Source organism: Saccopteryx leptura, chromosome 6 (genome assembly GCF_036850995.1).
Source record: "Saccopteryx leptura isolate mSacLep1 chromosome 6, mSacLep1_pri_phased_curated, whole genome shotgun sequence".
Lineage (NCBI taxonomy): Eukaryota > Metazoa > Chordata > Mammalia > Chiroptera > Emballonuridae > Saccopteryx > Saccopteryx leptura.
In genome coordinates this window covers 15,162,225-15,187,212 of record NC_089508.1, presented here as the reverse complement: position 1 = coordinate 15,187,212, position 24,988 = coordinate 15,162,225, and the positions used below count along the sequence as shown (strand labels likewise).

The following is a 24,988-nucleotide window of genomic DNA, read 5'->3' as shown; positions in this document are numbered from 1 at the left end:
GAACAATGTCTCCACACTAAGAGGAAGCCTTCTCCACCAGCACACACTCAAGTATACAATTTTATTACTAGAATCCCAATGCTACAGAAAACTCAAAGGTAGGCAGGCTCATGCTTTTCCCGCCACTGTCTAACAAAGGGTCACGATCATAGCTCATTGGCCAAGCAATCCACAATAGTCAGGGCACTATATTCCCCCAAATAGGACAAAAGTTCCTTCCCACCCCTAACGCTTCCCTCCTTGTGCAAGGAACCCTACCCACTATAACACACGTGGCCTCCAGCCTCTCACTCTGACCCAGGGACTGAGGACCCGGCCTCTCCCTCTCCCTCTCCCTCTCTTTTGGGAAGCGAGTTGCCCTGAAGAAGTATTCCTTGTAATCCTTTCCTAATTCTGGGGTTATACTAGGAAACCCCCTTGTCCACAGATAGAAACCATACCCTCCAGTGTCAGGGGAACGTGGTAAAATTAGACTTCAATCTGTTAACTCTTCTGTCTTATTTCTCAGCTGGGTTCCCACTTTGGGTGGGAAAGAGGGGGTGTTCTTTACTGGGCTCCCTCAAAGACCTCAATCATCTCTACTCTTCTTTTTCCACCTGGTGCCATGGTTTTTTATTGTATCAGAGAGTTCCATGGTTATTTCACCATGAAGAAAGGAGGAAGTCAGGCCATCTTCTCTGGGGCAAGTTCTCCTCAACGGAAGATGAGCTTCCTTCTTTAGGTAGTAGCAAAAGCAGAAAAGAGAGAATGAGATCACAGTGGGACTGCTGCTGATAGTGCCCTCCATAAAGGAGATAAGGAATTGGGGGAGCCATTGGCTAGACCTGTCCAGGAAGAACAAGAACCTTACACAGAGAGGAGTTGAGGACCAATGGTCACAATACAGCTGCTTAACACACCAGGTGAAGTAAAATGCTCACTTGCCCCACTGTGACTTATCAAAGAGCCCTTTACTCTTCCTCCTCCTTCCAGGCTATCCCTCTGCCATGTCCCTGTTCCCTGGTACCAGCATCCAAGAGCACCCAGGAGTGTGGGAGAGACCCATGAGCACCCAGGAAGTGTGGGAGAGACCCATGAGTACCCAGGAAGTGTGGGAGAGACCCATGAGTACCCAGGAAGTGTGGGAGAGACCCAAGAGCACTCGGAAGTGTGGGAGAGACCCAAGAGCACCCAGGAAGTGTGGGAGAGACCCATGAGTACCCAGGAAGTGTGGGAGAGACTCAAGAGCACCCGGAAGTGTGGGAGAGACCCAAGAGCACCCAGGAAGTGTGGGAGAGACCCATGAGCACCCAGGAAGTGTGGGAGAGACCCATGAGTACCCAGGAAGTGTGGGAGAGACCCAAGAGCACCCGGAAGTGTGGGAGAGACCCATGAGCACCCAGGAGTGTGGGAGAGACCCAAGAGCACCCGGAAGTGTGGGAGAGACCCAAGAGCACCCAGGAAGTGTGGGAGAGACCCAAGAGCACCCAGAAGTGTGGGAGAGACCCATGAGCACCCAGGAAGTGTGGGAGAGACCCATGAGCACCCAGGAAGTGTGGGAGAGACCCAAGAGCACCCGGAAGTGTGGGAGAGACCCATGAGCACCCAGGAAGTGTGGGAGAGACCCATGAGCACCCAGGAAGTGTGGGAGAGACCCATGAGCACCCAGGAAGTGTGGGAGAGACCCAAGAGCACCCAGGAAGTGTGGGAGAGACCCATGAGTACCCAGGAAGTGTGGGAGAGACTCAAGAGCACCCGGAAGTGTGGGAGAGACCCAAGAGCACCCAGGAAGTGTGGGAGAGACCCATGAGCACCCAGGAAGTGTGGGAGAGACCCAAGAGCACCCAGGAAGTGTGGGAGAGACCCAAGAGCACCCAGAAGTGTGGGAGAGAAGAAAGCAGCATATGCCCCTCTGTCCACTTTCCGGTATCAGTAGCTCAGAGAGAAGGTACTTATAAGCCTCTGGCGACTGCCTGAAATGACTGTCGCTAGGCCAGGGGACCAAGGTAAGTGACAATCACACATGCATTTTCTGTGGCCTTATTTATTTTGCCTGTTAAAGATTTGAAAAAAAGCCCCGAGGATTAGCCAGATTTAAGTCGATACCTTAAAAGGTACCTGTGTATTACTGAGTCAATATCTGTAAAAATTTCTGGGTCTTATACTGAATGTTTACACCGTTTCTTTCTTTCTTTCTTTCTTTCTTTCTTTCTTTCTTTCTTTCTTTCTTTCTTTCTTTCTTTTTAGACAAATACTTTTTAATAAAAGCATGTAGGGATGCGTGTGTACATAAAATTATTTTTAAAATATAAGAAATCTCATGGGGAAAGGATTGTGAACTAGAAGAGAAAAAGGCAATAAGCACCAAGATACATTAAGAAAGCCGTTGAGAAGGATGAGGGTAACTGAGAAAAAGACTTTGGAGCATAGAAAGCAGAGGTGGACCCTGGGCATTGGCTCAGTGATAGAGCATCGGCCTGGCATGTAGATGTCCCAGGTCTAATTCCTATTTAAGGCGCACAAGAGAAGCAACCATCGGCTTCTCCACCCCTTCCCCTCCCTTTCCCTCTCTCTATCTGGATCCCCCCCACACACACACAGCCATGGCTGAATTGTTACAAGTGCACTGGCCTCAGACACTGAGGATAGCTCCATGGAGCTTCTGCCGCAGGTGCTAAAAATAGCTTGGTTGTGAGCATGGCCCTCGATGGGCAGAGCATCGGCCCCAGTCGGGGGGTGCCAGGTAGATCCCAGTCAACACGCATACAGGAGTCTGTCTCTCTATCTCCCCTCCTCTCACTTGGAAAAGAAGAAGAAAAAGAAATAAAGCAGCAATGGAGCAATGACTTGGAGGTATAAGAAAACTTCCCATCTTGGCTTGTGCCTGTTTGGGAGATATAAAGAGAACAGAAAAAAGAGAGAAAGCTATATGGGTGAACTTCATAGTTAAACTGGGAACAGAGCCTGACCAGGCAGTGGTGCAGTGGATAGAGCATCAGACTGGAGATGCCGAGGACCCAGGTTTGAGACCCCGAGGTCGCCAGTTTGAACGCGGGCTCATCTGGTTTGAGCAAAGCTCACCAGCTTGGACCCAAGGTCGCTGGCTCGAGCAAGGGGTTACTCAGTCTGCTGAAGGCCCACGGTCAAGGCACATATGAGAAAGCAATCAATGAACAACTAAGGTGTCGCAACAAAAAACTGATGATTGATGCTTCTCATCTCTCTTCGTTCCTGTCTGTCTGTCCCTATCTATCCCTCTCTCTGACTCTCTATCTCTGTAAAAAATGATAATAATAAAATAATATATATATATTTTTAAAAACTGGGAACAGAGACATTTAAGAACAAAACACAACTTTATAGTAAGTCACTCAGAAATACATCCTAAACTGGGACGTCTTGCATTGCAGTGACTTGACAGAAACACCCAGAGCTGAGAAAATTTCTTTAGCAGAACATTTTCAAAGCTGTGAATGGAACTGAATCCTGTAACTTTTCTATTCTTCCAATCAATCAATATTTACTGTGCACCTCCTCTCTGTCAGTTACTGAGCAAAATTCTCTGGAGAAAACAGCATGGCCCCAGCCTCGCTGAGTGACTGGGGACAAGGTGAGCATTAAATAATCACAGAAGCAATACATAATCAGAGCTCGAGAGAAGTACTAGAAAGGGAAAAGAACCCACTGAGTGAGAGCATTTAGCAGGGGGCCTGATGACACTGTTTGTCCCTTATAGATTGCCCTCACCTGCAGATTCCCCCACTGTAGTGACGGGAGTTGTTGCCAGCGAGTCAGACAGAAGACTGCTCTGGAGGGACAGACCCCCGCGAGGAGGTGCCGATGCACTCAGAAGATTGCACGGGCACCAGCTGCTTTCCGGCCCCGACAAGGTCTTTATCGACAGCCTCATGGCAGAATCGCCCAGCGTGGCTATACTGGCATCCTAATAGACTCGTCCTCTCTGTACCTTACTCAAGTCTCGTACCAACGTCTCAAGGAAATTTCGGGTTCCAAGTGTGCATGAATTGTAAGCAAGTAAATGACGATGTCGCCATCTATGTTTATCCATCTATCGTTCATCTACAATTATTAAAGAGCAGCACTGTTCCTTAATCTGATCAGAAAGAATTTGATTAGAATGTGGATTTGATTAGAATAATCAGACAGAAGCTTACTTAAATTACATGAACACACATGATAAATGTCCTTGTTGTTAGTTAATGGATACATTTTTTTCCTTTTAAAGGAATTAACTTATATGCCAACCCTTTAACGGAGCTTAATGTAATGACGGAAGGATACTTTCATCTTTGGTGAAATGACTGAGCTGCTCAGCCATGCAAACGAGAGGAGGCAGGGGCCCCGCGTGCTCCACAGGGTCAAGTGGTGAACACTGGTCCGCCCTTAGGTAGGGTTGCATCTCTGTGGATCAGGGGTCCCCAAACTATGGCCCGATGCGGCCCCCTGAGGCCATTTATCTGGCCCCCGCCGCACTTCTGGAAGGGCACTTCTTTCATTGGTGGTCAGTGAGAGGAGCATAGTTCCTATTGAAATATTGGTCAGTTTGTTGATTTAAATTTACTTGTTCTTTATTTTAAATATTGTATTTGTTCCCGTTTTGTTTTCTTACTTTAAAATAAGATATGTGCAGTGTGCATAGGGATTTGTTCATAGTTTTTTTATAGTCCGGCCCTCCAACGGTCTGAGGGACAGTGAACTGGCCCCCTGTGTAAAAAGTTTGGGGACCCCTGCTGTGGATAATATGTGCTTAGAAAAGTATTATCTTTAAGATGTAGTTTTTGATTGCTTCACTCCTGCAAAGAATGCAGCCCACCTGCGCACGGCCTCGTTGGAAGAGTCCTCCACGGAGGACCAGAGACAGAGAGCACAGGAAAGGACTCTCGGGCCTCCTGAAGCCCTCCTTGCGCTGGAAGAAAACTTACAAAAAGGGACTGGACCAATGCTGCCGACCCTCGGCCTGCAGCGCTCTGTTCGCAGCCATCAAGGATGCTTTTTAAGGGCAGTGACACCACCCTACAGCCACGTTGTGATGGAATTAAGTGAACGAGATGACAGGACACTGTCGTCGCTCTAGAGGGCCCTGGTCATTCCTTTTGTCTTCCCACCATCTGAACGCCCTTCTTTGCTTTGGTGACGGACAGAGAACTCTTCCCAGCACAGCAGCTGAACGAGGCTTGGTACTCACCTTCTGACCTCCCCACGGCGGGGACGCAAGCATGCCACCCAGGTTCCCCCAGCCGGGGAGACCCTAGTCAGACTGGAAGCGGGACACTGGTGAGGCAGTTGGGACAGGCTTGGCTTTGAAGTAAGCGCCTGATGGTTTTCTGTGTGTCCTCCTCCGCCTCCTCCAGCTCTCCGGCCGCCCAAGGGCTAGCTCTAAGGGAGGGGTGGAGACTCCCAGAGGCATGCCCGCAGAACTGCAGTGTCCTTGCTGGGAGACTAGGTAAGACTGGGCGAGGGCTGGAGGCAGGGAGAAGGCAGAAGAGCCACTCACCCGAGAGAGGAAGGAAGTGCGAAAGGAGGTGCACCTTCTTAGGGACCTCCAGGTGGGATCCGCACAATGCTGGCCAGTGGGCCCAGAGGATAAAGAGGAAGGGGTCAGAGGTGGGGCCCTCTTTCGGTGGGCACCAACCGCGTCACCACCTGTGCGCAGTCTACCGCTCCTAAGTCTCTTGAACAGAAAGTAAGGGACTTGGACCCTAAGTGGGATGGAGAAGTGGAGGGAGAACCATTGCCCCAACTGGGGTGGGACTAAACAGCCCCAGGTGGGAGCTTCCGTAAGGGGAGGGAGGTGGCAGGCAGAAGTGGACATGATACTGGCTATCGGCAAAGAAGCAGGAATCCTGTGAAATGCATTCCGGGGCTGGCGACCAAGCAGTGGTATTATATCCGCTTTCTGGGGAAAGTCACAAGGGTCATTCCAGCAGCCAGAATCAGTGAGGTCAGCAGGACCAGCTGCTATCTGTACCAAGCAGACATGGCAGTGGCTTCTTCCAGTACCAATTTGTGGCATGATTTGGGTCATTGTTCTTAGCTGGTTACCTTCCATGTCCGGGTCTCCAACCATCCCAAGGACTTGGTAACTATTCAGTATCTTCCTTAAAAACTTTCTTTTCTGCTTAAATCACCAGAGTTGGTTTATCTTGACCCAGCTAAGCTGCTGACCCACAACTGTGTCTCCTGGAGGTCGGGGTGATCTGCCCTCTGCCCTCGGAGGCAGGGCAGGGTCCCAGCCCCACAGGGACTGGCGTGAAATTCTGTTCTAGGATCACACAGAACTCGAACTAGATCTGACTTAGCTGCTCTGGTGGTAAGCTGCCAAGGAACTGTAAAACTCAGCATTAGCAATGCCATTTTATAGAGGAAAAGTCAGGCTTCTTACCCCCTCCTTTCTGTAGAGCAGGGATGGGGAACCTAAGACTTGCGAGTCAGATGTGGCTCTTTTGATGGCTGCATCTGGCTCGCAGAGAAATCTTTACTAAAAAAAATAATAACGTTAAAAATATAAAACATTCTCATGTATTACAATCCATTCATTTCCTACCGCTCATGTTCATGGTTGCGGGTGGCTGGAGCCAATCCCAGCTGTCCTCCGGGACAACACCAAATTTTTATTGGATAATGCGTAACATACATGAGTCATTGTATGGCTCTCACGAAATTACATTTTAAAATATGTGGCATTCATGGTTCTCTCAGCCAAAAAGTTTCCCGACCCCTGCTGTAGAGAATGAAAGAAGAAGAATGCAGGAGCTTCTTGGTTGACAAGGACAACTGGGTCACTTAGTCATAGTTCAGTTAATTCCTAGAATTCTCTGAGAGGGTGCCTGGGGCCATTTGCCACACAGAGCAAAGGATATAGAATTTATCTAAAAACCTTAGAAAATAATGTTTATGTACCTTAATCAAGATGAGAGTAACGTACACCTCTAGACAAAGGGATCACAAGCCCCTCCTTACCCACTCTAACTGGTATGTGATTCGGTCTATATCAGCCGCAGAATGGTGGGGACTTTCTACCTGATTTGGGATTGTGCCCCGTGTAGCTAGCCAGCTAATCAATAAACTCCTCAAAAATTCATCTGGACTTGGTGTCTCTGTGTAACCCGCAGATTAAAGTACAATTACTTTACAACACTTTAATGTCTCTGACATTCCTATCTATACCTTCAGAAAAGTCTTATCAAAAATGACAGCTCATTTCAGCTGTGGTGTGGAAAAGGCTATATCTGTTCCTGGGATGGGCATTCCAGGGGGAGCAGTGCCAGCTCCTCGCCTGGGGCCAGCAGGGCAGTCGCCTCCACCACCCGAGCAGAGGGCTCTGCCACCCTCAAAGGGAGCCAGCAATATGGCCAGGAAGTCGGTGGTTAGAGATGGGAGATCAGAGGAGCTGACAGAGACAGGCTGTGGCCAGGACAGACATGGGTGACATCCCCTACAAGTACTAGAGGGCAGGGACGCCACATGGTTCCCTCGAGAAATAGCAAAACACCCTTGAAAATCATACAGTTTGTCTTCAAATTATATAACCATGACCCTGAGGGAAAACTAAGAGGAGAGTAGATATCCACCTCCTGTAAGGCCAGTAGCCGCGGCCACCATCACAACCGCCTACCAGGGGTTCCCAAACTTTTTACACAGAGGGCCAGTTCACTGTCCCTCAGACCGTTGGAGGGCCGCCACATACAGTGTTCCTCTCACTGACCACCAATGAAAGAGGTGGCCCTTCTGGAAGTGCGGTGGGGGGCCGGATAAATGGCCTCAGGGGGCTGCATGCGGCTCGCGGGCCGTAGTTTGGGGACGCCTGGCCCCTGAAGGTTCACATTAGATTCAGACAGTCGGTAATGAAACAACAGAGCCAAGAACTGGTGGGCCATCACCTTTAATCCTAGCTTGCACCCAGCGGGCAAGTAAAAACACACACTGGGCTCTAAAACCCACTCATTCAGTGCTCACAAAGCTACTGACTTATCCAAGTCTCCTAGAATCAAAGGTTTCTAGCACACCAGACTTATTCACCTCTGTTTCCCATCTCCTTCTCTCTGCATAAACTCTGCACAAACTGGCTTCTCCTTCAGCAATCAACCATCTTGGCTGCTTCTCCTGGCCTCCTCCACGTGGCCCTTCTCTGCTCTCCTCTCTAATGCCAATCTCAGGAACTGAGAGAGAGAGAGCCCACCCCACCCCCTGTCTGTCCCCATTTTATAGTGTAGAAATCAAAACCTTTAATCCAATATACAAATAAGGAAGTCTCTGATACAAAGTCACTTATCTGAGGCATAATGGGATTCCTCATGAGAGTGCACCACCCCACATCAAAAAGGGTGGGAAAGGCTTAGTCTTAAAACTAAGCCTTAGGCTATAAGGATGGGGCCTGCTTACAGCCTGTCCCCCACACATAATGCAAACTATAAGCGAGCAAACATATATATCATATTTACAAACTTATTTGACCAACACCCCCACACACACTCCAGTAAGATAAGAGAGAAGGGACTTGTCTGAGCCCTCAGAATCCCGGGGACATTGGCCTGTGAGGTGGCGGGGTGAGGGGGCGGAGCTTGGAGGAAGCCTTGTTCCTATATGGTCATTACGTCCTACTAGCTGCCCGGGGACACCTCCTCTTCCCACAGAGTTCTACAGCCTCCTTCCCAAGCAAAGGGGCTGGGAGCCCTGCTGTCAGCAAGCACTTGCCTTCCCTCTCTGTCTGGTCTGTAACACCAGCTGATTTGCCCCCACTCTCTAAAGGGACTGGATCATTGATTGGCGTCCACACGCAGCAACATCTCTCGCTTCTGTGCCTTTTTATTTTTTTTAATTTTTCTTTTATTAATTTTTTTTTAGAGAGTGAGAGAGAGAGAAAGAGAGAGAGAGAGAGAGAGAAGGGGAAGGAGGAGCAGGGAGCATCAACTCCCATGTGTGCCTTGACCAGGCAAGCCCAGGGTTTTGAACCAGCGACCTCAGCATTTCAGGTCGACTCTTTATCCACTGCGCCACCACAGGTCAGGCGCTTCTGTGCCTTTTTAAAAGGCTGTTCCATCTACAAAGATGTCATTCCCCTTTTCATGCTCATCAAACTTCTGTTTGTTCTTCAAAACACAATTCCAACATTGCCTCCTGCAGGAAGTCCTCCAGCCTTCTGGTTAGAGTTACAGCATCCTCCTCCCTGCTGTCTCTGTTCCTTGCATGTTCCCCTGTCAATAGACCCACTCCTTCTGAACTGTTATCTACCTGCAGCTGTCTCTCTCTATCTTTGTATCCTGGGTGCATTTTTCTACACCTGCTCCGTCTTTTTTAGCGCCTGAAGAAAAACCGAGAGGAACTGTTTAAAGTAAATGATTTTAATAATATGGAATGCCAATAAGAGTGGAGTGCATATGAGAGAGGCACAGGGACAGGCATACACACACACGCACAATCTGGATGTGTTGAATTAAATATTAATACCACAGGAACTGAGTCAAAGAGAGAGTCTTTACTATTGGCCAATGACAAAAGAACAAAAATTATACATGTGAATTCCTGAAAGTTACACTGGAGCCCCTGCAAGTGTATATAGAGACCTATATCTATATATAACCATTTAGATTATAACACCCTGGGAAGTGATTGGTAAATCTGTGAGGGTGTTTGTGGCTGTCACACAATTGGAGGGACACTCCTGGCTAGGTAGTGTGGGGTGGGGGGACTCCCTGTAGCAGAAGAATTAGTGTCACAAGTCAGAGAATTACCTCAGATTTGGCATGAGTTTTCAATGACCTACTGGGAAATAAAAAATTGTTTATGATTAGATAAGCTGAGAACGCCCTTTACACATCAACACACACACCAACACACACACACAACTTTCTGGCACTGTGTCAATACTGGCTGAATCGTACAAGACTGTGACTCCGATGTAAATTGCAAGAAGGCTGAATTTTGATTAGTTGGAACCTTGACAAGAATTGTTCTCCATTTTCGTAAACCACATCCCTGACAGGAAAGTCCCTGGTGGCACCTTAGTCACTGATATGACGCTCTTGAACCAGCCTGCATTTGCAGGGACAGGTATTCTATATATAGAGGCAAGGGGTCCCCCGGGGCTCCGTGACCAAGCACCTATTCCTGAAACATGTATTATTTATTGTAAATGACCTTTCTTTTATTTCTCCTTCATCCTGTAGCTAGAAAATAGTGTTGAATCTTTTCAAAATTAGATGTGTTGGTAAGTTGCACTATCTAATGCAAAATTTATTTCAGTGTGGTAAAAGCGCACTAATAAGTATTTGCTATAAAAAGGGGTGGTGGGTATTACAAGGCGGAAAACCACTGCATAAAAATAAACTGTGACTGCATTTAAGGAGCTTCTGTCAGTTGCCTATTTTTTTATAACCTTGTTGAGAAGTCTATAGAATTACACTTACAGATATCACCTGATGAGAAGAAGGTCCCTGTGCAGAGGAAGACCACAGGCACTAATCATTCTCAGGGGATTGCTCCCTACTAAAAAGTCCTTTCATCAAAATAATTGCATTTCAACAGTTAAGACTTCCCCCCCACACACACTGACATTTTTTGCATATAACACTATTTTTGGCTTCAAGGTCATTTTCTACATTAAAATGGACGAGGTCATATCTAGCAATGCTCATTCATTCATTCGCCAGGTCGAGGTGCCAGGCCCCGGGCTCGAGACTATGCCGACCGGCAGACAGGACCTGTCCTCACCCAGCTCTCAGGCTGACGGGCTCAACAAGTGTCACACACACACTCTGACCAAAGAGACAAATGTTATTCTGGGGGCGTACAATATGTGAGGGGAGGGGGAACAGGGTGCTGACCTCATTTATGAGTCAGAAAGAGCTCCCTGAAAAAATGACACTTACCGTATTTTCCCATGTATATATAAGGCACACCATTTTCCGAAAAATTTCAGGTCTAAAAACTGGGTGTGTCTTATGCAGTGGTTGTAGGTTTTTTACTTGCATTTCCTGCTTTTTCATGCTTGTTTTTGCACTCGTTGTAGATGAATAACAGGCCCTGACCAGTTGGCTCAGTGGTAGAGTGTCAGCCCAGCGTGTGGAAGTCCCGGGTTTGATTCCCAGCCAGGGCTTCCATCTACTTCTCCACCCTTCCCACTCTCCTTCCTTTCTATCTCTCTCTTCCCCTCCCGCAGCCAAGGCTCCATTGGAGCAAAGTTGGCCAGGGCGCTGAGGACAGCTCCATGGCCTCTGCCTCAGGCACTAGAATGGCTCCAGCTGCAACAGAGCAACACCCCAGATGGGCAGAGCATCGCCCCCTAGTGGGCATGCCGGGTGGATCCCGGTCAGGAGCATGCAGGAGTCTGCCTGCCTCCCTGCTTCTAACTTCAGAAGAATACTAAAAAAAAAAATCCTTGAGTTCAATAACTTTATGCAATACTTTTTTTCAAATTTCGGGGCCCCCAAATTAAGGTGCATCTTATACACGAGAGCATCTTATACCTGGGGAAACATGGCATCTGGAGAGCAGGAGGAGGGTGGGGACACTGGAAGCCCCATAAACATGCCATGGAAAAGTCTGGAGGTGACAGGGTGTGACACATTTAGTGCAAATGCACAGGCCCCATGAATTTCTCCTGTGCAAACAAATTTCTCCCCCCAAATATGGTCCTCAAGGATCTAACTCCAAGAAAGAATGCTAACTGTGAAAAAAAACATTTAAGTTTTTTGGTTATTATGAACTTTCCACAAAATCTAGTTTGTGGATTCATTTCCTGTTGTTTTTCTAATCATAAGAGAGAATGTGAATTCAAACCATATTTAGAAATCTTATTAAAACTGAAGGCACGTGATAATTTAAAAAAAAACAAACCAACACACAGACAAGATGGAAAGCAGTGTACCCGTTTTCCAGGCGGGGGGCAATCTCATCCACCTCAGGCTCCCCCAGGAGAGGCTCCCAAAGCAGGTGGCACATGTTTACGTGGCCATCTGGACAGGTCCTCTCCCTTCCCTCCCGTGAAGAAGAGGTTGACAAACCTCCAACGGAAAGGTCGGAGGGAAATACATCAAACAGAAAGACAGAATCGCAGGGCTGAGGACCACTGAGATGGGTTCAAAAAAAAAAGGAGCAGAGGCGAGAAGCAAAGAGCAAGAAAAACAGCCACAGACAAAGTGGTGGTAACACCGCGGGGACACCATATGGCACGCCCACGGCACACGTTTCACTTGAAATGTTGATACTTGCTTTCTTCTGGCTTTGCTGCCAACTCTGTTACAATACTCAGTAAAATTCTTTTTTTTAAATCACATAGAAGCTTTCTGCTATCCTTAAAATCATACAGAGAGCCCTTTCCTTTCCTTAACTGCATGCCATATATATATGTGTATATATATATATCTATATATATGTAGTATATATAGTATATATAGATCCCTGTTCCTAACTCTTCAGACTGAACTGTAAAGCGATGTTCAGGTAGAGGGGACAGTCCTGATAACTGACAGGAGACGCCCCAGGCACTGGCTGGTGCCCACTCAGCAGTAAAAGGGAAATGGGGTTTCCTTTTTGAGACAGACAAATGTTAATAAATAATTTACCACGAGCCCATTCAACCGTTCCCCAGGCTCGTGTGAAAGACTGCTGCTGTTTCGAGTTAAGTTCTTTTGCCAAGGAACGGAAGAAATTGACCGAGCAGACACTGCTCCACCTACCTGGACCCAAGGTGGCAAGAACACAGTATCTAAACAGCAGCGCAGCAACACCTCTTGCTGAGGCCCCTTTTGATATTTCAGGGCCCGTTATCTTTTGGAGAAGAAAGTCTAGGAACACCTTGATGCTTTCTAAAAATATAAACTGGTCCATGTGTTCAAGAGCTAGTAAGGCAAGCTGAGAGGCAACCAGCATGTGGCTAAAATGGATTCTTTCTCATTTTTTGACTTTCCTCTTACTAGAATCGATGCGTGAGGTGGGTTATCATGGACATATCTGCAAAAACAGTGGCTGCCTGTTAACTTTAGCCAAGGAAACAGCACAACCTCCCCACCCCCACTCTGCACAGACAGAACAGCAGGGGTACACTCGGACCTTCTGACTCTTCTTGGCTGCACCATGGCCAGTGCAATTCTTCCTCCAAGGGCAATGACTGGTGATGGAAGTTGAGTCCCAGCCCCAAGCCTTCCCACCTAAAAAGCAGGACTGAGGGTAACATCAGCTAGCACCCCTTCTTCACTAGGGTTCGTTGGAGGTGCTGCACAGCCTACCCACCCTGGGTGCGTGAAAAGGAGTCTAGTTCATCTCTCTCTCATTCCCAATGAATTCACAACCAGGTATTTACTGAACGCCTCCGAAGTGCTTAGTGCTGGACAGGGGTCAGGAAAAGGACATGGCAGCCCTTGTTTTCAAGAACCTCATGCTTCCCTCAAAGAGCCCAACCTATTAGCAACCTAAGACAGGTGCACCATCTCGGTTTAGGTGATGACAAGCTCACAAGCTGGCATCTACAAGTCCCTCCTCTGCGCTCCCATAGCCGACAGTGTTGAACATTTACTGGTGCTGACGGGATGCCAGGCACCAGCTAAGACCCCATTTTTCAAAGAAGGAAACAGAGGCCCTGGCCGGTTCGCTCAGCGGTAGAGCGTCGGCCTGGCGTGCGGGGGACCCGGGTTCGATTCCCGGCCAGGGCACATAGGAGAAGCGCCCATTTGCTTCTCCACCCCCCGCCTTTCCTCTCTGTCTCTCTCTTCTCCTCCCTCAGCCGAGGCTCCATTGGAGCAAAGATGGCCCGGGCGCTGGGGATGGCTCCTTGGCCTCTGCCCCAGGCGCTAGAGTGGCTCTGGTTGCAGCAGAGCGACCCCCCGGAGGGGCAGAGCATCGCCCCCTGGTGGGCAGAGCGTCGCCCCTGGTGGGCGTGCCGGGTGGATCCCGGTCGGGCGCATGCGGGAGTCTGTCTGACTGTCTCTCCCCGTTTCCAGCTTCTGAAAAATACAAAAAAATAAAAAATAAAATAAAATAAAATAAAAAAGAAGAAAATGGAGGCACAGCCTGAGGTCACGTGGCTTAGGTACTGAGGGAGTGTGGTTTCAGAAGCTGCCTGCCCCGGCCTGGTCTCATCAGGGACATCGGTCTTTACACATGTCTGTTTCCTTCTCACGTGGAAAGACCGCCTTGTGTTTACTGCCGCGTACCCCACCGTGTTGCGAACACAGAAGGCGTTCCTTGGGAATCGGTTATTAAACCAGCTGGGGGAGAGGTGTGAGGGAGAAGCAGTGAGGGGCAGCTGGATCGTGAGCCCGGAGGAGGTGAACAAAGGGATGTGCGCAGCAGCAAGGCAAGGTGGAACCCTGACGTCGCCAGCGTGCAGCAGCCCGAGGTGGCCTGGCGTTGGGCCGCCCTCTCTCCGGTGGCTCCGCTGCAGCCAGAGCTGAGGAAGCAGACGGGAACAGGCAGGGACCACAGCGGAGGTGAGGACAGGAGGGGACAGGTGCCAGCGGGAGGCGGGGCTCCGGGCGCCGCCTCTCGCCTCAGGCCTCAGTGTAACAGAGCGGCAGCCGGCGGAGCAGCCAACACTCAGGGGCAATCAGACGGCAGGTCAGCGGACGCTGTCTCCGTGGCTCATGAAAGTTGAATAAGCAAAAGCAAGCAGAAAACAACAAGTGTTGGTGAGGAGGTGGAGAAATTGGGAATGTAAAGTAGTGCAGCGCTGTGGAAAGCAGTATGGCAGTTCCTTAAAAAATTAAATATAGAATTACCGTCTGACCCACAATTTCACTTCTGGGCATCTATCCAAAAGAATTGAAAGCAAGGACCTGAGCAGATTTTTTTATACCCGTGTCATAGCAGCATTAGTCACAGTCGTCAAAAGGTGAAGCAAAAGCCCTGGCCAATTTGGCTCGGTGGTAGAGCATCAGCCCGGAGTGTGGCTGTCCCAGGTTCGATTGCCAGCCAGGGCACACAGGAGAAGCGCCCATCTGCTTCTCCACCCCTTCCCCTCTCCTTCCTCTCTGTCTCTCTCTTCCCCTCCCACAGCCAAGGCTCCATTGGAACAAAGTTGGCCCAAGAGCTAAATATGGCTCCATGGCCTCCGCCACAGGTGCTAGCATGGCTCTGGTTGCAATGGAGCAACGCCCCAGATGGGTAAAGCATCACCCCCTGGTGGGCATGCCAGGTGGATCCCAGTCGGGCATATGCAGGAGTCGGTCTCCCTGCCTCCCTGCTTCTAACTTCAGAAAAATACAAGAAAAAAAAAAAAGATGAAGCAACTTAAGTGTCCATTGACAGATAAATGGATAAACAAAATGTAGTTATATATCTAATGGAATATTACTCAGCCTTAAAAAGGAAGGAAGTTCTGACGTCTGCTATAACATGCATGAACCCTCAAACACAGTTTTCTGCGTGAAATAACCCAGACACAAGCAGACACAGAGGACAAAGACTGCATGATTCCACCTAGAGCGGCCACCTTCGCAGAGACAGAGGGAGAACAGAGGTCACCGGGGGCTGGGGAGAGGGAGAACGAGAAGCTACCACTCCTTGGGCACAGACTTTCGGGTCTGGAGATGGGTGGTAACGATGTCTGCACAACAAGATGAATGTATTTAATGCCACTGAAGCGTATATTTTAAAGCAGCTGAAATGGTGAATTTTACATAAGTATATTTTGCCACAATAAAAAAAAAATAGGCACAAAGTAAATGCAGAAGCCAGCTCTATCGTACCCCACTGGCTCCTGGCGTTACCTTACCTGAGAACCACTCTGAAACTGTGTGACCGTGGCCAGGACAACACTGCTGATTCTATGGGGAAGAGTCCCCAAGCGACATGGGGACAGCACTGATCTGAAAAGCATCAGATGTTGCTCTTTCCCCTTGTTCTCAACATCTCTGAGTGTGGGGGTCCTTTCTGGATGTTAAAAGAATGCCTCCATCCCCACAGAACAATAGAACTTCTGGTATTCACTGATTGTGGAAACATGTCATGAAAAAAATGGTGCTATGAATTTGGGAATCACCTTTTAAAATGAATTTCAGTGATGACAATCCCGCTACATACTCTTGGAAAAGAACTGTCGCTCTGTGAGGAGACATGTTGTTTATTCGTCCCGGCAAAGCTAGATGCACAAAAGCATTCTTGGGCCCTTTAAAACAGCACTAAGGTCCCTGGAGACCCGGCACTCACCGGGGAAGTACCGCCGCTCTGTACTAACCAGAGACTAAAACCCGGCAGTAAACTCCGAGACATGGTTCAAAACCATGAAGTCCAAAATGCTGTGACACACAAACGCAGCCCTTCTCAGAAAATAAAAAGCAAAGCCCTCCCCCCCCCCCCCCAGAAACTTGAAATGTATTTTCTCTAACAGGAATGCACATTTCCTAGGCTGGACTTGCGCTGGGCAGCCCTTCCTCACACAGAGCCGCCAGCACCTGCACCTGCTTAGCAGTGTGACCACACTATGCCGGTCACACTGACACCTCCCAAGCTGCCTCTTTGGGGTAAAGGTCCCCAACACCGGCATGCCTCTCAATAATGACGTGTTCCAAACATTTGCCTTTCCTAAAGTGAGAAGTTCTAAAACTATTTTTTATCCATGACTATGGGCATACCAGTCATTTAGAAATGTGCCACCGTAAGTGTTAGCCCATAGATCACTCGCCCAGCTCCCAGGTGGGCAGACTCAGTTCAACGCAGGCATCTCTCAGTGTTCAAAAACCTCATTTTCCAGAAGCTACACTAGAATGGTTCATGACTTGCTTAGCTCACAAAAGTAGCATGAGGCTAGAGAAAAATGATAGGTTTTTTTCTTTTTATATTAATAAATATAATTTTTTTTGGCCCTGGCCGGTTGGCTCAGTCGTAGAGCATCGGCCTGGCGTGCAGAAGTCCCAGGTTCGATTCCCGGCCAGGGCACATAGGAGAAGCGCCCATCTGCTTCTCCACCCCTCCCCCTCTCCTTCCTCTCTGTCTCTCTCTTCCTCTCCTGCAGCCGAGGCTCCATTGGAGCAAAGATGGTCCAGGCGCTGGGGATGGCTCCTTGGCCTCTGCCCCAGGCGCTAGAGTTGCTCTGGTCGCAACAGAGCGATGCCCTGGAGGGGCAGAGCGTCGCCCCTGGTGGGCGTGCCAGGTGGATCCCGGTCGGGCGCATGCAGGAGTCTGTCTGACTGTCTCTCCTCGTTTCCAGCTTCAGAAAAATACAAAAAAAAATAATAATAAATAAATAAATAAATATAATTTTTTAAAGTAGAGTTCTTAAAAGGATTTTATTAAATCGTGTGCCTCGCAGAAGACCCAAACTAGCTTTGAAAATGGTGAATATAGGAAATCACCCACCTATTAAGCTGATTTTATGATCCAAATAAAAATGGCCGCTCGTAAAATTCTTGCATGGAATTCATAACTCCAAAGTACCTGGAAGCTTTAGAGCCAGGTTACCAGGTGGTAGACACGTCTCTGGACTTGTGGTAGCCCCCAAATGCAAAGATAGAAGATGCTTTAATTAACAAAGCCCATGTGCTCACCTCTTCAATGGGCACAATCGAGCAGATAATGAACACAGAAATATTCCCGAGACTTTCCTCCACCAGACGACAGTTTAGGAGGAGCTCACTCACCGCTTTCCTCGAGTTTGGGACTGAGTTCAATCCCCAGTACGAATTAAAATCTCGGCGCTGATGCGCTCAAACTGCAGGTCCTAAAAACCTCTGAAGCCAGGCGCTGAGGCCCTCGGTGGAGCCCAGAAGAAGAGGTATGTTTACTAGGGGCAAGACCCGCTGCCTCAGCTCACCAATGGCTTGGCTGTGAACTGGGTCTCTTCTTATTGTCAACACTGAGTGGTTTGCACAAAGCGAACAGAAGTAGAGGCTATCATTGCCTGGCAACTTCTCTCTCGGAGGTGGGTCAAAACGATTCAGCCACTGGGACAGTACGGTCCCCTTCCTTAGGCCCGCCCTCACATCAGTCACACAGTGGGCACGAGCAAGGAGGCACGTCAACCCCAGACTCCTCTCCAGGAGTGGAGAACGCCCAGAAGGAGATGCTTGCTGATAAGGACTCAGAAGCAGGGAGCTGGAGCAGGTGCTTAGAAAAGAATCAAAGGCAATGGTCCAACTCAAAGCAGCAACAGATGACATGGTTGGGAAACCCTTTGAGAGCAGACACAGGGTCAACATTAACTTTTCCTCAACCATCCATCTTTATCGGTCCCCAGGTCACACTAACCTTCCTGAAGACCCTTCTGAATCTTCGATCCCTGCCTTACAAGAGAAAGAAGGAAGAAAGGACAGCGGAAAGACCCTGTCTATGCATGCGCACTGGAGCAGGGAGATCTGGTTTGACATCCTGGCTCTGTCCCGTATGGGCTGGGTGACCGTGGACAGGTCACAGAGCCAATGTGAACATTCTGATCTCATAAAATTTAAAAGGCAGTATGGTCTTTATGAGAGGATTACTGTACAACTAACTCCAGGCAAAGCCAGCAACCAGTGTGTAGCATAGAGTAAAACCTCAAATCAGATCAGCATCTTAGCTCTAGACTTCAAGACTAGAGTGCCACTGTTGGCCATCCGACTTAAATCAAATCCTATTGGACAAATCCAAGTCTCCCTACAAAGTTTCCTACATACAGAAGTTCACGCGTGACTTCCCAGAAGTGAACTGAGTCCCAGAAGTGCATGACCTGTGATCAAAGTTTGCAAGAAGGAAAAGGAAGCTTTGTGAAAGCTACCATAAAAACGTTGAAATGTTAAACACTATCCAGGCAGTATTTTAAGTGGTTACATTTTAGGCAGAGTTTGATAGTTTTACTGTTTATAGAAAAGAGGGAAGATGCATTTTAAAGGCCATTAAAACCTCCTGTAATGATCTCAGATGGCAACAGGAAACACCAAAAAGATGCTGGCCGGTTATCAAAGATAAACTGAGAAGGAGGAAGTATCATGCATTAGATTAGCCCTGACTGAGTCAGCTCAAGTTAGTGCTGAGATGGCTCGTGGGCTGAAGAATAATAGCAGAACCATCTATCTTGATATATTCATCCGAGTCAAGTCCCAGGCGTTCCCTTATCGGTGGAAAATGATCTTAATCCCAAAGTATAAAATCTTTAAAGGCCACTTTAAGGGCCCATCTGAGAGAGGAGAGTTCTGAGCAGGAATGGCACTGGCATGAAGAACTGGTTAAGACCATTGGTAGAGACACCAGAACCCGTGTGAAAGATTCAGGCAGGAGACCAGGGCATGACCCATGGGACCTGTGAGGCAACTGACTCCTAGCTCAGCAGAGTCATGATTCTTAACTGGAATGATTTGGTCCTCATGGGGACATTTAGTAATGTCTGGAGACATTTTGGGCTGACATAACTCCAAGCCCCGACGATGCTGGCTTCTAATGAGTAGAGGACAGGGATGCTGCTAAATGCCCTACAATGCACAGGACAGGTCCCATGACAACTGTTCAGCCTGAAAGTGCCAACACTGCTGAGGCTGAGCAGCCCTACATAGAGGAAGGGAGAAAAGAAGGGACCGCCACAGGCAGACTGTGTCCTGGGCTGTTACTAAGAGATGTCATATAGTCGGGAATTTTTTTCTTCTTTTTCCAAGTGAGAGGAAGGAGAAAGAGACACAGACTCCTACTTGCGCCCCAACCAGGATACACCTGGCAACCCCATCTGGGGCCCAGGTTCTGCCCATCTGGGGCCATGCTCACAATCGAGCTATTTTTAACACCTGAGGCACAGGCTCTGTGGAGCCATCCTCGGTGCCCAGGGCTGATGCGCTTGAACCAATCAAGCCATAGCTGCGGGTGGGGAAAAGAGAGAGGGAAGGGGCAGGGGGAGGGGTTGAGAAGCAGATGGGTACTTCTCCCATATGCCCTGACTGGGAATCGAACCTGGGACATCCACACGCTGGGCTGACGCTCTATCATCAGCCAACCAGCATGGACCATGTAGTCTGTTTGTGGGTGTCATTTATACAGTCTGTCCGAAGTGTACATCCAGACTTATCACTGAAGCTAGACAATATCCTTGAACTAATTTAGAAGAGAACTGGTTGATAAAGGTTTAAAAATATTCGCCACTTTTGCATTTTAAAACAATTACCTTCCAGCCCTTCTCGTCCCTTAAGGAAAATAAGAAAACAATTGCTCACACTGAAACCAAAGTCTTCATTCTGATCAAAATACACTCACTTTATCCATGTAGCACTAATCCTACTGAGTTATTTCTCCAAAGTTTCTAACAGGGTGTGCAGCAGAGTGGCATGTCACGGCGGCAGACACACACACACACACACACACATCCTCAAGCACTCTCAGCCCACCAGCTGGCTCCCCCTACAACACACACACACCTATCTAAGTACAATGCTGATAGGCGTAACTGACTCCTCAGTGAATATTTTCACTACTATTAGGACTTTGACATTGCACTCACAGACCTAAAAATAACACCCAGTTTCCAAAACAAGGATTTTTATCTTCTTGAAATAATACTTTTTTTTTTTTAAGTTAACCCCATTGCTGCTGGAAGCAAGCTCAAAGACTCCTTGTGAGAAACACAAGCCTCCTACCACGGTTTTCCACAAATCTTCCCTAGACTCATGCCGGGCACAGGGCAGAGGCCTCCAGCAGTCCTTGGCTTCCACTGCCAGCCCCTTCCTGCAGTCCAACCTGATTGATTAGCCCACTAATTGAATGCTATTAGCAGACTGAGATTGTCATTGCCTGGCTTTAGGTATTTGGGGGGCTACAAAGTCCCCAGGTAATTATGGCAGCGATAAACCTAGAATAATGTGTTATTGTTTGTCAACCACACCCAGGTGCCTTTGGCTTCAAAGGCAAATAAACACTTCTGCTGTACCCTGAGGGGGAAAAGGCGAAAGGAGAAAAAGAAAAAAAGTGTCCCGTGGTTATAGAAGTACTACCAGAAAGCCTGCTGCTCGGCCTGATAAAAAGAGGCAGCTGCTTCCTACCAGAGGCCAAAGTCCAGCTCGGTGCCAGAAAATGGGGTCCAGTCCAAAGCCCGGCCAGTTTTCCTGCAGCATCCTATCAGATGACAGTCGGCCGGGCCCAGCGAGAGAGCCAGCCCGCAGCAGGGACTGCGAGGCTCCCCACTTCCAGAATCTGCTTCGGAGCCCACGAGCAGCCTGGCTTGGTCCCAAATCGTTATCCCTCCTTGCTGACTGCCCAGATTCCCCCCGGAAACCTAGGCAGAATTATTTTTACTTTGTATTATATAAATACCTCTAAGTCACCTCCATGAATTAGCATGGCATATTGAAAACACTGAAACTCCACACTGGTTTCATGATGGGGGTTAACACAGTAAATATTTTTGGCCCACCTGGAAGGGCTTAAGGCAGCTTTACTGGTCCAAGTCCAGGCTGTGTCCCCAACTCACTCTGTCGCTCAAGGCAAGTCACGGAACGGGTCATGGGCTCCATTTCTCAGATGTGAAATGAGTCCTCACTAGAGTAGTAGTATTCCCCAAAGAGTGAGCTGCAGGCCTTCTACCCTAAATCCTAGGGATGCCTGTCACCCTACAGTGAGTCCAGGACTAGTCCCAGGGAGCTTGCACATGAGATTATTAGTGTTCCCCAGTTTTCCCATCTCCTCCCCTTCTTAGAGATCAAACACTACATTTCAAAAATTAGAGAGGTCCATGCACCAAGTTCAGGCCAACAGGCTGTGACGGGAGGCCAAAGCTCTTAAGAGCTGGTGTGCAGTGCTTAGCTCCGTTCCACCCTCCACCCCACCCCACACCCCTAAAGCCTGGAGAGCTGTCTGGGCCACAGCCGAGCTGCCAGGGGTGAGAGCAGCCTGGCACTATCTGTCACCACAACATACTCCCGTCCCCTCTGTCTCAAGGGTCCCAAAGGCCACCTGATTTCTGACAAAAGGGAGGGAACACAGCTGCCCAGTAAGTAGTCTGTGTGGCTGGCAGTTGACAACACCTGTGGGAAATACTGTCATTTGTTTACCCCAAATTCTTCTTTGCCAACAGAATTGTTACTTAGCTCCTCACAGCAATGTGGTCAGTCCCAGAACGGTGACAAAATAAACGGGTGTGGTTTTAAGCATCTGCATTTGTGATCTGCTGTTCCATGGCAATTTACAACCAACACATCAGGGAAGGCCACCTAATTTAGGGTGAAGTGATTACTAAGTCCCTCCGGCATCAAAGCTCAAGCGACACATTCTCTGCCTTGGGCGGATAGCTTGGTTAGAGCACCATCCCGAAGTCCAGGGATTGCCGGTTCGATCCCCAGTCAGGGCACATACAAGGACAGGTTGATGTTTTTGTCTCTTTCTCTCTCCCTCCCTTTATCGCTAAAATCAATAAATAAATATTTAAAACAAAACCTCAAGCTACATCCTCTGATGAGCTTGTCAGCAATAAAGCAAATATTTTAGTCTCGATATGACTCTTATGCCTATTTCTCAATTAGTTCTAAGCTTCAGAGGGCAAAAAAGAGTTTTCTGTTAGTCACCCCATAAGAACCCCACTAGTCGAGCATTCTATTTCTCTGTAGCCAGAAGCCCTAATAACGCAGCTACCCTCAGCAACTCTTTACAATCAGACTCAGACGTGGTAGTAGGACCCAAACCGTGTCACCTCAGAACACAGGCACCCGGAAGGCTGATTTTCTTTCTTTTTTTTTTTTTTTTTTTTTTTTTTTTTTTTTTTGTATTTTTCTGAAGCTGGAAACGGGGAGAGACAGTCAGACAGACTCCCGTATGCGCCCGACTGGGATCCACCCGGCACGCCCACCAGGGGGCGATGCTCTGCCCACCAGGGGGCGATGCTCTGCCCCTGCAGGGCATCGCTCTGCCTCAACCAGAGCCACTCTAGCGCCTGGGGCAGAGGCCAAGGAGCCATCCCCAGCGCCCGGGCCATCTTTGCTCCAATGGAGCCTCGGCTGCGGAAGGGGAAGAGAGAGACAGAGAGGAAGGAGAGGGGGAGGGCTGGAGAAGCAGATGGGCACTTCTCCTATGTGCCCTGGCCGGGAATCGAACCCGGGTCCCCCGCACGCCAGGCTGACGCTCTACCGCTGAGCCAACCAGCCAGGGCCTGATTTTCTATTTTATCTTTACTCCACAGAAAATCCTCTTTCCTGCCCTGGCCGGTTGGCTCAGTGGTAGAGTGTCGGCCTGGAGTGCGGAGGTCCCGGGTTCGATTCCCGGCCAGGGCACACAGGAGAAGCACCCATCTGCTTCTCCACCCCTCCCCCTCTCCTTCCTCTCTGTCTCTCTCTTCCCCTCCCGCAGCCGAGGCTCCATTGGAGCAAAGATGGCCCGGGCGCTGGGGATGGCTCCTTGGCCTCTGCCCTAGGCGCTAGAGTGGCTCTGGTCGCGACAGAGCAACACCCCGGAGGGGCAGAGCATCGCCCCCTGGTGGGCAGAGCGTCGCCCCCGGTGGGCGTGCCAGGTGGATCCCGGTCAGGCGCATGCGGGAGTCTGTCTGACTGCCTCCCCATTTCCAGCTTCAGAAAAATACAAAAGAAATAATAAAAATTTAAAAAAAAATTAAAAAAAAAAGAAAATCCTCTCTCCCAAGAATAGAGAAAAGAAAACACCGCAGCATTTGAAGGGAAAGGCCCGACAATCACTGAGCAATGAAAAAAATAAAATAAAATAAAATAAACCTTCCCCATGAGAACCAGAGATCACAACCCTAAGTTTTGTTGGTTTATAATTTTTAATTCTCAGATGATCACCTAACAGTAACCAGCCTTTCAGATGTCGTTTCAATGAACGGCAATGAGCTTGGAGCTTTTCTGCCGAGACTGCGGGCAGCAAGCCGAACCGCTGCTTCATCTCCAGGAGGGACACTCGTCACCCTTCCAATGGCAGCCTGCACCGCGCTGCAGACACCTGCAGTGGGCGCCGCCGAGTCCGCAGTACACTCTGTCCGCTTCCCGGAGGACTCCCAGTCTTCGGAGGCGCTATCAGGAACCCAGTGGGCCATCAGCATAAAAATGAAACGTGAGACGTGTAAGGCTCTGTCCCAGAGCCCGCTGAATGACCCGCTGGGAGGCAGCTTTCAGGGCAAGGAGAACAGGACTCGGCCTGAAGTTCAGATTCCTTAGGGGAAACTAAGCCCCCCAATTGGTAGCAGATGTCCTCAAATGAGTGCAACCTCTTCCCTTGTTTAGAAGACAGTCACTCATTTATATATATATATATATATAAAAAGAGGAATTTCAAAAGCTTATAGTCCAATCCTTTCTTTCTACAAATAAAGATGCTGCAAATCCGGAGAAGCTACCTAAATATAAAAATGCCTGATCTCCATCTGAATCCTGTTCTTCTGAGTGTTTGATCCGCCTAGTTTATCTTTTCTTTAACTCGGAGGGCTAAAAGGGCTCCTCTGAGAACAGCTATTGGAGACATGGCTGCCCCGCCTGGTTTAGGGAGGCCAGAACCTCTGAGAAGCAGAGAAGCTGAGCGCTGGCGGTTTCCATGGTGACCCCTGAGCCCAGGTGCACGCTCTAATGAGGCTGGTTGACCAGCCGGCACCCAGGGAGCAAAGGTGTGGGGCAGTCCAGAAAAACCCCACATGCCACGAGCTGCTCAGATGACATCTGCGTGGGTCCCGCCTGCCGACAAACACTTCCTTCAGGAGACAGACCCCGAGTAGCTCTGACCTGTATGCGTCTGACCCTGCACCAGGCTCTTCCCCATACATTGTTTCACTCAGCCATTACCAAAACATCCTAAAGTAGATTAGAATTCTATCCCTTTTTTGCCAATGAGTAAACTGAGGCAGCTCACCCAGGATGACTGAGCTCGTGAAAGGTGGCCCTAAGTCAGCCATTGTGCCTTATTTGTCCACTCTAAAAAAACCGAACTGGGAGCTCCCTTGCATTTTCCTAAAGGAAAGTTGAAGTCATGATTCCCTGTCTCGGGGGGGAAACAAGTCCAGTTGCAGAGCTTACAACTGATCTATCTTTCCCATCATTCCTAGATTCTGAAAAAGATCTCAAACTGTCATTTTTAAATATTAAGTCATCATGAGAAAAATTCCTTCAAG

General features: G+C 48.7%; 1 protein-coding gene and 1 non-coding gene across 2 annotated transcripts in view; one reads left to right on the top strand and one right to left on the bottom strand.

Moving 5' to 3' along the window:
* KCNK10 (potassium two pore domain channel subfamily K member 10) overlaps nucleotides 1–24,988 on the bottom strand; it is a 78,431-nt gene that overhangs the window by 15,327 nt on the left and 38,116 nt on the right. The gene's annotated exons all lie outside the window — the stretch shown is intronic.
* On the top strand, nucleotides 23,072–23,147 carry TRNAS-GGA (transfer RNA serine (anticodon GGA)). Its single transcript has one exon. It is a non-coding gene; the product is annotated as a tRNA-Ser (tRNA).